The following is a 10,000-nucleotide window of genomic DNA, read 5'->3' as shown; positions in this document are numbered from 1 at the left end:
TTTCATTCTCTCTCTCTCTCTCTCTCTCTCTCTCTCTCTCTCTCTCTCTCTCTCTCTCTCTCTCTCTCTCTCTCTCTCAATTAAGTAAATATCTTTTCTCTTTTTATCTATTTCTACTTCTCTCTCTTTGCATTATTACTTTGTTTCATTTATAACATTTTACCTTTCTCTCTCTCTCTCTCTCTCTCTCTCTCTCTCTCTCTCTCTCTCTCTCTCTCTCTCTCTCTCTCTCTCTCGACGGAAAAGGAGGAATTTGGTGTCTCCCAAATTCCATAGGTATTTTCATACGAATGTTTATCCCAAAACGCGACAGCCCAGTCAAAGAGATTAGAACGCCGTTAGACACTAAATTGCTCTTTTGATTATATGGCAAATCCAGAACAGGGATTTCAGCTCTCTCTCTCTCTCTCTCTCTCTCTCTCTCTCTCTCTCTCTCTCTCTCACACACACACACTCTCTCACCCAACTCTGTCATGTTACTATGATGTCATCTCTCTCTCTCTCTCTCTCTCTCTCTCTCTCTCTCTCTCTCTCTCTCTCTCTCTCTCTCTCTCATACACACACACCTACATGGCATCTACTATTCCTCTCTCTCTCTCTCTCTCTCTCTCTCTCTCTCTCTCTCTCTCTCTCTGATACATACACACCTCTCTACTGGGCTCTCTCTCTCTCTCTCTCTCTCTCATTCAACCTCTGTCTCACGATATCTATTTTAGTATTTGTATTGCGTAAACTATATATTTCTTTGCTGAATCGAAGCTTTGCGATTCTCGACCTTTTTTTGAAAATTCAGCCGAAGCTGCGAAGTTTGGGGTTAATTCAACTCTGATCAAAATCGTTTGAGCAAATCTCCCCACTACGACGCGGCCATAAAAGAATTTGCATATAATACTTTTGCCTTGATTTCAGTGTTTTTGCTGTGCATATTTTTTTTTATAAATATTTATGGTTTTTCTTGCGTTTGTATTTTGATTATGTATTTTATATATACACATATACATATATATATATATATATTATATATATATATATATATATATATATATATATATATATATATATATATATATATATATATATATTAAATAAAAGCATGCAAAAAGATAAATGTCTAAAAAAATATATGTATATAATAATGTATATAATGTGTACAATATATATATGTTTGTGTATATAAATATGTATATATATACATATATATATATTAAATAAAAGAATGCAAAATGATATTTAAAAATATACATATATAATAATGTATATATAATATATATATATATGTGTGTATGCATATAAATATGTATGTATGTATATATATATATATATATATATATATATATATATATATATATATATATATATATATATGTCTACGATATGCCTCAAGTATTTATTAATACATTACGCTATCATAATTAGTTTTCAGTGCATAACAACATTTATTTAATGACAAATACTTGATTTACAACATACATTTACCATCATGCGATCAAAATGTATCCGCCATGTTTAATCAGTCTATCAAGTCATGCATTCAGTCTTTATATTATGAAAGACAGGCCATTACTTCCTCTAACCCTGGATACATTTCTTTTAGAAATGCAACCTGTCTACTTCCCCCCCCCCGTTATGAAATGCGGTGTTTTTTGGGGGACGGGCAATTTATCGGAGCTTTGTGAATTCGTAATGAGAATTATTTTCGTCTCTCCTTTGAAGCCGTTCTTTGTCCCGACAGTTCAGGCCGTCGCTAACGAACTGGAGATTACGGATGATTGAATAGAATGGGACGTAAAGAATACTGGTGACGAAATAGAGTAGGAACGAAAGAATATGTTTTATAGGAGAGAATGGGTAAAGTGAAACAAAAAAAAGGACGCGGCTTTTGGGAAAGAATGGAAGGAAAGTCGTGGCTGATAATAAAGAGTGGAAGGGAGGTTAACGACTAAGGAAAAAGAATGGAAGAGAGAGAGAGAGAGAGAGAGAGAGAGAGAGAGAGCTAATAAAAGGGGAGCGCAATAAAAATGAGAATACGTCCGGTGGAAGAAAATAGATACAAAAGATTACAAATGTTGAAAGAGGTGGAAAAGAATGGGAAATGCATTGACGAAAACTGACATCAAATTATTGATTGAATTTTTTAAAAAATCTATTCGCACTAAGTGTTAAGAAAGGCTTACGCCACTCCGCACAAAAAAAAATAAGTAAATTAAAACTTTTTTGACAGGCTAACCATCTGTTGTTATGGAATTTTTTTTTTTTTTTTTTTTTTTGCCCCTCAAAAATACGGTCAGTTCTTTTCCCAGAGAGCCTACTTCATAACATGTTCCGTTCAAGAATTATTCCTTGGATGAAAAATACTTCTCCATAAAATAACCATCTGTTGTTATAGATTTTTTTTTTTTTTGCCGCTCAAAAATACGGTCAGTTCTTTTCCCAGAGAGCCGATTTGATAGCATGTTCCGTTCAAGAATTATTCCTTGGGTGAAAAATACTTTTCCATAATTCAAAATATGTTTATCCTGTTTAGTTTCGCCTTTAAAGATCGCTGTGACTTAATGTGGAGTAAAATAATCACAAATAAAGTATGTATTAACAAAAGTATATTTGCCTAAATTAATATATAAAACGGAACAACGTAAAACCCCCTCTGAATATAAAAATTATTATAACAAGCCAGCACTGTAATAAGTTCCACCTGACACCACTAAGCGCAGGCCACGAGTGAAACATATTTGGTTGGAAAAATCGAGTTTTCTTTAAAAAAAAAATTCCCGTTGCAACCCTCTAACAAGCTGTTCTCCCCTCAGGTGAATTCCCAACACAGACTCTGAGCAGAACGTGGTTTGATCGGAGGATGCAAAGAGATAAATAATTTTTTTTTCTTTAAACCTCACCAGTGATGCCGATTTGAATAAAATAAGAAAAATTTACCCGTTCTTGTCACTAACTAATACTGCTTTTTGCCGGAAACACACAACACAAATTACAAAACCAACCAAAGTGATCAGAAAATTACCAACAGACGCACCCAAAAATCTTCCTTTTGGACAAAATGCTATTTCTTATCACCAGCAATGAGTTTGTTCAGAAATATCAGAAACGAATGAGCAGTTATATGTGTAACTCAAGATTGACTAGGGAATTCTCTGGGGGTTTTTTCTTCTGAAAGTATGACATGGCTTCCCTCAAACAAAGCCTGCTCTTAGGTCTAGACGATAAGCTACGAATACCTACATTGTATAAGTTGTAAGGGAAATAGTAATGCATTACTAGGAAAAGATTCTTTGTGAATTTGAAACAAAGTGAGCGCGAAACTAATGAGTCATCAGTTAGCGCCCGACTGATGTCATCAGTCAGTGTCTAGATGCCGAGTCATGAATCAGACCTGACTGTTGAGACATCCCTCAGTCCTGAATGAAGAGTTGTCACTCAGCGTCTAGCTGATGAGTCATCAATCAGCTTTTGACTGGTGAAGACACTGAGACGCCAGTCAGCACTGGACTGATGAGGCATTGAGACGCATTAAGACATAATCAGTGTCTGACTGATGAGTCACCATTGAGCATCAGACTGATGAGCCATCATTGACCATTAGGCTGATGAGTCGTCGGTCAGAGTCCGGCGAGTCATTAACCAGCGTCTAACCGATCAGTTCATATCTTGACTTTCCAAAGACTACAGGAATTTTATAGTTTTGTGTCCTAAAGTTGTTTCTCTAAGTTCTTTTAGTACAGTGACAACCGGCCATCGAAATAGCCACATTTAACAAAACCGTGAATTTTAAAAATAAAAATATCTGACAATCAAAACGGACTTTTTTTGTTTTTAAACGAGCAAAGCGACGAAAACTCAAGTCTTGCATTACCTGAGAAAATGTCACTTGTTGTCAGCGGAGAAGTTTGCTAAGCGCGCTCTGTGCACCGTTCGCTCATTTTCAAGATCACCTTTTTGTAACATCGTTCAGATTTTACTTGTCATTACAGGCTTCCGCGTCTCTCTTGTAAAAGGAGTAAATTGTTCCTGTACCACTAGTGGCTGGGATGCGTTAAATTAATTGATTAATGTGCAATGAATGGGATGGTTAGTACGACGAGCGTTTGCTCAGTTGGCTCCTCTCAAGGTGCGCTATGAAGAGCGGTTGCGACAACCCTCCGTCACCTTAGGCGCCTGAGCCTAGACTGACTGGAGCAGAGTCTGGGTAGTCAACTCTCTCTCTCTCTCTCTCTCTCTCTCTCTCTCTCTCTCTCTCTCAGCACCTTTTTCGCCCTGCTTCTCTGTCTACCAGTTTATATCAAGACCAAAGTGATATTTAAAGAACTGGAAAGGCGCGCACACACCTCTTAAGACCCATAGAGGAAAGGCTTCGCTGCGTCTATTTTTGGTGGAGAGATTTTAATTCCGCCTTTTTTTATTCGCCATAACACTGAGGGTGCTGTTGTGTCTCGGATAATTCTTATTGATCTCAAGTTCATTTGTGCTATATAAAAATACGTCTTGCTGCATTTTACAGCTTTGGTTTTTTGCATGTCTTATATTATTTAGTTTTCTGTGAGAATTTGAATTATTTGTAGTTAATTCTTGTTTCATTTTACCAACTGGCATCCATATTTTTTTTTATTCTGGTTCCAAAAAGGATATGTTACTCCTTAATAAAACGGAAAACATTGTTTTCTAACAAAGAAAAATGGTCTCATAATTCACAGCTCAGATCATCATTTGCTCTACTCATGGGGAGGGAGGGGAGGAGGGGGGGTGGGAGGGGGAGGGGAGGGTGCAGAGAAGAAGTGTTTTATCTTTCTTTAAGAAGCGACTCTTTCATTTTCCCTTCGCGCGTCTTGATTGTTTTACTCAGGTCTCGATTGGATATTGGTTTTAGATTGCCCATCCGTCGGACTCTTCATTACAAAAATATCACAAGTATTTTGAGATTTTGAGAATTCACATGAAAATGCCTCCGTTAGCGTCGCATATGGGTTATCGAAAAAGCTAAACATTAGACCTATCTCATTTTTTTTTTATTTAGTTTTTGGGTGATTGTTAAACACAAGGAGAAACTCTGTAGTGATCTTAGTTGAAAATTGGTTTTAAATTTTTAAAAGGTTTCAAAACTCTCTCTCTCTCTCTCTCTCTCTCTCTCTCTCTCTCTCTCTCTCTCTCTCTCTCTCTCTCTCTCTCTCTCTCCTTCTTCTTCTTCTTGAAAATATAAGAAATTTAAAGATTTTTATTGTATATTTTAACTTCAAAAACTCTCTCTCTCTCTCTCTCTCTCTCTCTCTCTCTCTCTCTCTCTCTCTCTCTCTCTCTCTCTCTCTCTCTGCCTGAAGATGTAAGAAATTTAAAATAATACAACTTTGTATTTTAATCAAAACCTACATTCTTATCTATTTTTTTTTTATTTTGGTAATATATTTTTTCTTCTTTAATAATTACTATCTCTTCAAATCTGTATTTCCCATCTACCTTTCTGTTTTTTTTATTTTGAACACTTTAATATTCTTTTTAACAAAGGGGGCTTGTTTTCTGTATATCCATTACCTTCTGTTCATCTTCTGAATTAACACTTTAATATTCTATGGAAGGGGGCTTGTTTATATGAATATATATATATATATATATATATATATATATATATATATATATATATATATATATATATATATATATATATATATATATATATATATATATATATATGTGTGTGTGTGTGAAATTTTATCACACCGTGATTTATATACAATCATGAAGCTACAAAAGTCGTTTCATATCGAATTCATGCTACTTCAGGAATGTCCCCGATGGGGAATTATCACCGAAGGGAATTTTGTAAGTGATAAATGGATCGGTACCGCCGGGTCTCGATCCTCGACACAGTACCTTCAATGATTCCATTCGACGATCAAACCATATATATATATATATATATATATATATATATATATATATATATATATATATATATATATATATATATATATATATATATATATATATATATATATATATATATATATATATATATATATATATATATATGTGTGTGTGTGTGTGAAAGAGTGAGAGAGAGGGAGACAGAGAAAGAGAGAAATATAAGAGAATCGTAGGCCACATAAGTGCATCACAAAACCTTCCAAAATAGCATCCGGGCAACGAAAATGTTTGCCCGGAACTGCTTTTGTCATGGCAACATTTCCAAAAACATTGGCACCCCCATTTTTCCGACTATTGGTTCAATAGCCCAGGTAATGATTAGCTGGGTAACGTATTTGCATATAATAATAACCATTTGTAAATACGCTCTTCCGTCGACCCAGCGTCCAATCCAAAAACAAAACAAAAAAAAAATCCTCGAGAAAAATAAAAACTGATTTCGTCGAAAATGTTCAATGATACAATAAACTCTGAAAAAGAAAAAAAAAAGGAGTAAGAATACAATTCATTTCAAAGTCATTAGTAAACTCTGAATCTATAATGAATTTTACCGGCAGAAACAGAGCGAGTTCCATTGTTTCAATTCGAAAGTCACACACAATATATTTATATATTTTATGACCCAAGCCTTGTGGGGGGGAAACAACTTCGTTTTTAGTCTTTTGCTGTTTATTAATGTCACCTTTTTTCATTCAGAATTTCGGAGATCACTGTACGCAGCTTGTAACGTGTTTTATTTGTTCATTATATTAGGCTTCTTCAGCGTAGGCCTACTGATCTGCATAATTTGACTTGGGAAAGTGGTAGCAAGGGAAGTGAAAATGTATGGGTGAAGTCCGTAGAGTTTTATTGTCCTTTTTATGACTTTTTGTACATCTTTCAGCATCTTGTCTCCAAGAAACCGTTGTTTACACACACACACATATATATATAACTTGATCGTTTGCACAATTGTACCGTGCATTCATACAGAGAATAACAAGACCTCATTTTAACTGGATGATATGTAGCAGAGATCATATGCATTAAAATTACAAGCTCTCAAGGATTGACTGTCCCCATCAGCTACCGGACGATGGGGGCAGTTAGTCCTTGAAAGCTTGTAGTATTTGTGAATAAGATCTACGTTAGACACCATCCTGTTTATATATGCTGTGCATATATACATGTATATACAGTATATATATGTATATTTATATATATATATGTTTTGGCAGACTTCTGTCTTGCCATTAACAATGGCCTTATGTTACACTGCAAGCCAAGCTTCTTCAAGACGCCAGAGAACGTTCTTTTGTTGCATCACGCCAATACAACCTTGTACCCAATTCTTAATGGGTGATTACGCTTACATTATATATTACGAATAATTGGAAAGCTTTTGTAGTTTTCTTGATTGCCCTAAGTTCTTGTTCAATGCTTATTATACTCGTTTTCCGCAAATTAGAACTCGGCGACTGTCTTAATTCCATTCTTCAAATTGAAGTAATTGGATTAAAAAAGGTTTGGAGGAGAAGATGATGAGGCAAATTGATCCAATTAGAACGAAAAATGTATGAAAACTGGCATAGGATGAATAATAAAATAATAATAATAATAATAATAATAATAATAATAATAATAATAATAATAATACGTAGGTTAAATGAATGCCAGTAAGCATATGTATTAACTCGCTGTATATAAATTAGATGTTAATCGATAATTCCGTTAACAAATATGCAGCTGCGAATAATTTAATACGTGTAAAACGATAATTAAAGAAATAATTTCATTGATGAACAAATTAATAGGTGTATTAGTTGAACGTTTGAGTAAATATCATTAATTAACGACTTTTTATCAAAAATTAAATCAATGCGTAATTATGTTTACTTACTGAATAATGGCGTTGAAAAATAAACAGAATTCACGTCTAAACGAAAACGGAACTGAAATGAAATAACTAAAAAAAAAAAAAGGCTTCTGAGCAATACGATAACTAAAATAAGCTTTTGAGAAATAAAGTAACTGAAAAAAAGGCTCCTGAAAAATAAAGTAACTGAAAAAGGCTTCTGAGAAATAAAATAACTGAGAATGGCTCCTGAGAAATAAAGTAACTGAAAAAGGATCCTGAAAAATCAAAAAAAAAAAAAAAACTGAAAAGGCTCCTGAGAAATAAAATAACTGAAAAAGGCTTCTGATAAATAAAATAACTGAAAAGGGCTTCTGAGAAATAACTGAGAAAGGCTCCAGAGAAATAAAAAAAACTGAAAAAGGTTTCTGAGAAACAAAATAACTGAAAAAGACTTCTGAAAAAAAATGAAAAAGGCTTCTGAGAAATAAAATAACTGAAAAAGGCTTCTGAGAAATAACTGAGAAAAGCTCCAGAGAAATAAAAAAACTGAAAAAGGTTTCTGAGAAATAAAATAACTGAAAAAGGCTTCTGAGAAATAAAGTAACCGAAAAATACTTCTGAGAAATAAAATAACTGAAAAAGGCTTCTGAGAAATAACTGAAAAAGGCTTCTGAGAAATTAAGTAACTGAAAAAGGCTCTTGAGAAATAAAAATAACTGAAAAAGGCTTCTGAGAAATAACATAACTGAAAAGGCTTCTGAGAAATAAAATAACTGAAAAAGCTTCTGAGAAATAAAATAACTGAAAAAGACTTCTGAGAAATAAAATAACTGAAAAAGGCTTCTGAGAAATAAAATAACTGAAAAAGGCTTCTGAGAAATAAAATAACTGAAAAAGGCTATTGAGAAATAAAATAACTGAAAAAGACTTCTGAGAAATAAAATAACTGAAAAAGGCTTCTGAGAAATAAAGTAACTGAAAAAAGCTTCTGAGAAATAAAGTAACTGAAAAAGGCTTCTGAGAAACAAAATAACTGAAAAAGGCTTCTGAGAAATAAAATAACTGAAAAGGCTTCTGGGAAATAAAATAACTGAAAAGGCTTGAGAAAGAAAATAACTGAAAAAGGCTCTTGAGAAAAAAATAACTGAAAAAGACTTCTGAAAAATAAAATAACTGAAAAAGACTTCAGAGAAATAAAATAACTGAAAAAGGCTACTGAGAAATAAAATAACTGAAAAAGACTTCAGAGAAATAAAATAACTGAAAAAGGCTTCTGAGAAATAAAGTAACTGAAAAAAGCTTCTGAGAAATAAAGTAACTGAAAAAGGCTTCTAAGAAACAAAATAACTGAAAAAGGCTTCTGAGAAATAAAATAACTGAAAAGGCTTCTGGGAAATAAAATAACTGAAAAAGGCTTCTGAGAAAGAAAATAACTGAAAAAGGCTCTTGAGAAAAAAAAATAACTGAAAAAGACTTCTGAAAAATAAAATAACTGAAAAAGACTTCAGAGAAATAAAATAACTGAAAAAGGCTTCTGAGAAATAAAATAACTGAAAAAGGCTTCTGAGAAAATAAAATAACTGAAAAGGCTTCTGAGAAATAAAATAGCTGAAAAAGCCTCTGAGAAATAAAGTGACTGAAAAAGACTTCTGAGAAAAAAAACTGGAAAAGGCTTCTGAGAAGTAAAATAACTGAAAAAGGCTTTTGAGAAATATGTACAGCAAAGACATTACTGTATTCTCTGGAACCTTAAAAAATATCGTAAAAAGCTAATGTTCTTTGTCCTACCTAGAAGACCACGTGCCTAGTCTGGGGTTTAATGTGTGTGGTCGGGTTGGGGGGGCGATTCTAATTGGGTAAATTTGTTTTCTAATTATACGCATGTGGATGACGGTACGATCTCTCTCTCTCTCTCTCTCTCTCTCTCTCTCTCTCTCTCTCTCTCTCTCTCTCTCTCTCTCTCTCAAAATGATTACTAAACATTTTACTGCTTGTAATATTTTAAATGCCCGCCCACCATCCTGATGTAAATCGTGAACTCCTGCAGTTTTTTTTTTTTTTTTTTTTTTTTGACAAATTAGATCTTTCTCTGCCATTTTCTCAGCGTAATCTTCCACAGGACACAAGTTTTCTATTATTCCTGATAAGACTCTCTCTCTCTCTCTCTCTCTCTCTCTCTCTCTCTCTCTCTCTCTCTCTCTCTCTCTTTCTAAGTAGTTTTTTCATAGCAGAAAGTAT

At 33.7% G+C, this 10,000-nt stretch overlaps 1 protein-coding gene across 1 annotated transcript in view; it reads right to left on the bottom strand.

Annotated features, from left to right (window-relative positions):
• The window catches only part of LOC136826452 (uncharacterized), a 91,919-nt gene extending 87,677 nt beyond the window's left edge, over nucleotides 1-4,242 (bottom strand). Inside the window, exon 1 of the mRNA XM_067083667.1 lies at nucleotides 3,863-4,242. The gene's annotated coding sequence lies outside the window, so the exon portion shown is untranslated. The remainder of the gene's footprint in view (nucleotides 1-3,862) is intronic.
• Between the last annotated feature and the right edge of the window lie 5,758 nt (nucleotides 4,243-10,000).

This window comes from Macrobrachium rosenbergii, chromosome 41 (genome assembly GCF_040412425.1).
Source record: "Macrobrachium rosenbergii isolate ZJJX-2024 chromosome 41, ASM4041242v1, whole genome shotgun sequence".
NCBI classification, from domain to species: domain Eukaryota; kingdom Metazoa; phylum Arthropoda; class Malacostraca; order Decapoda; family Palaemonidae; genus Macrobrachium; species Macrobrachium rosenbergii.
The sequence above is the reverse complement of the archived record's forward strand: the minus strand, read 5'-3'. Positions and strand labels throughout refer to the sequence as shown.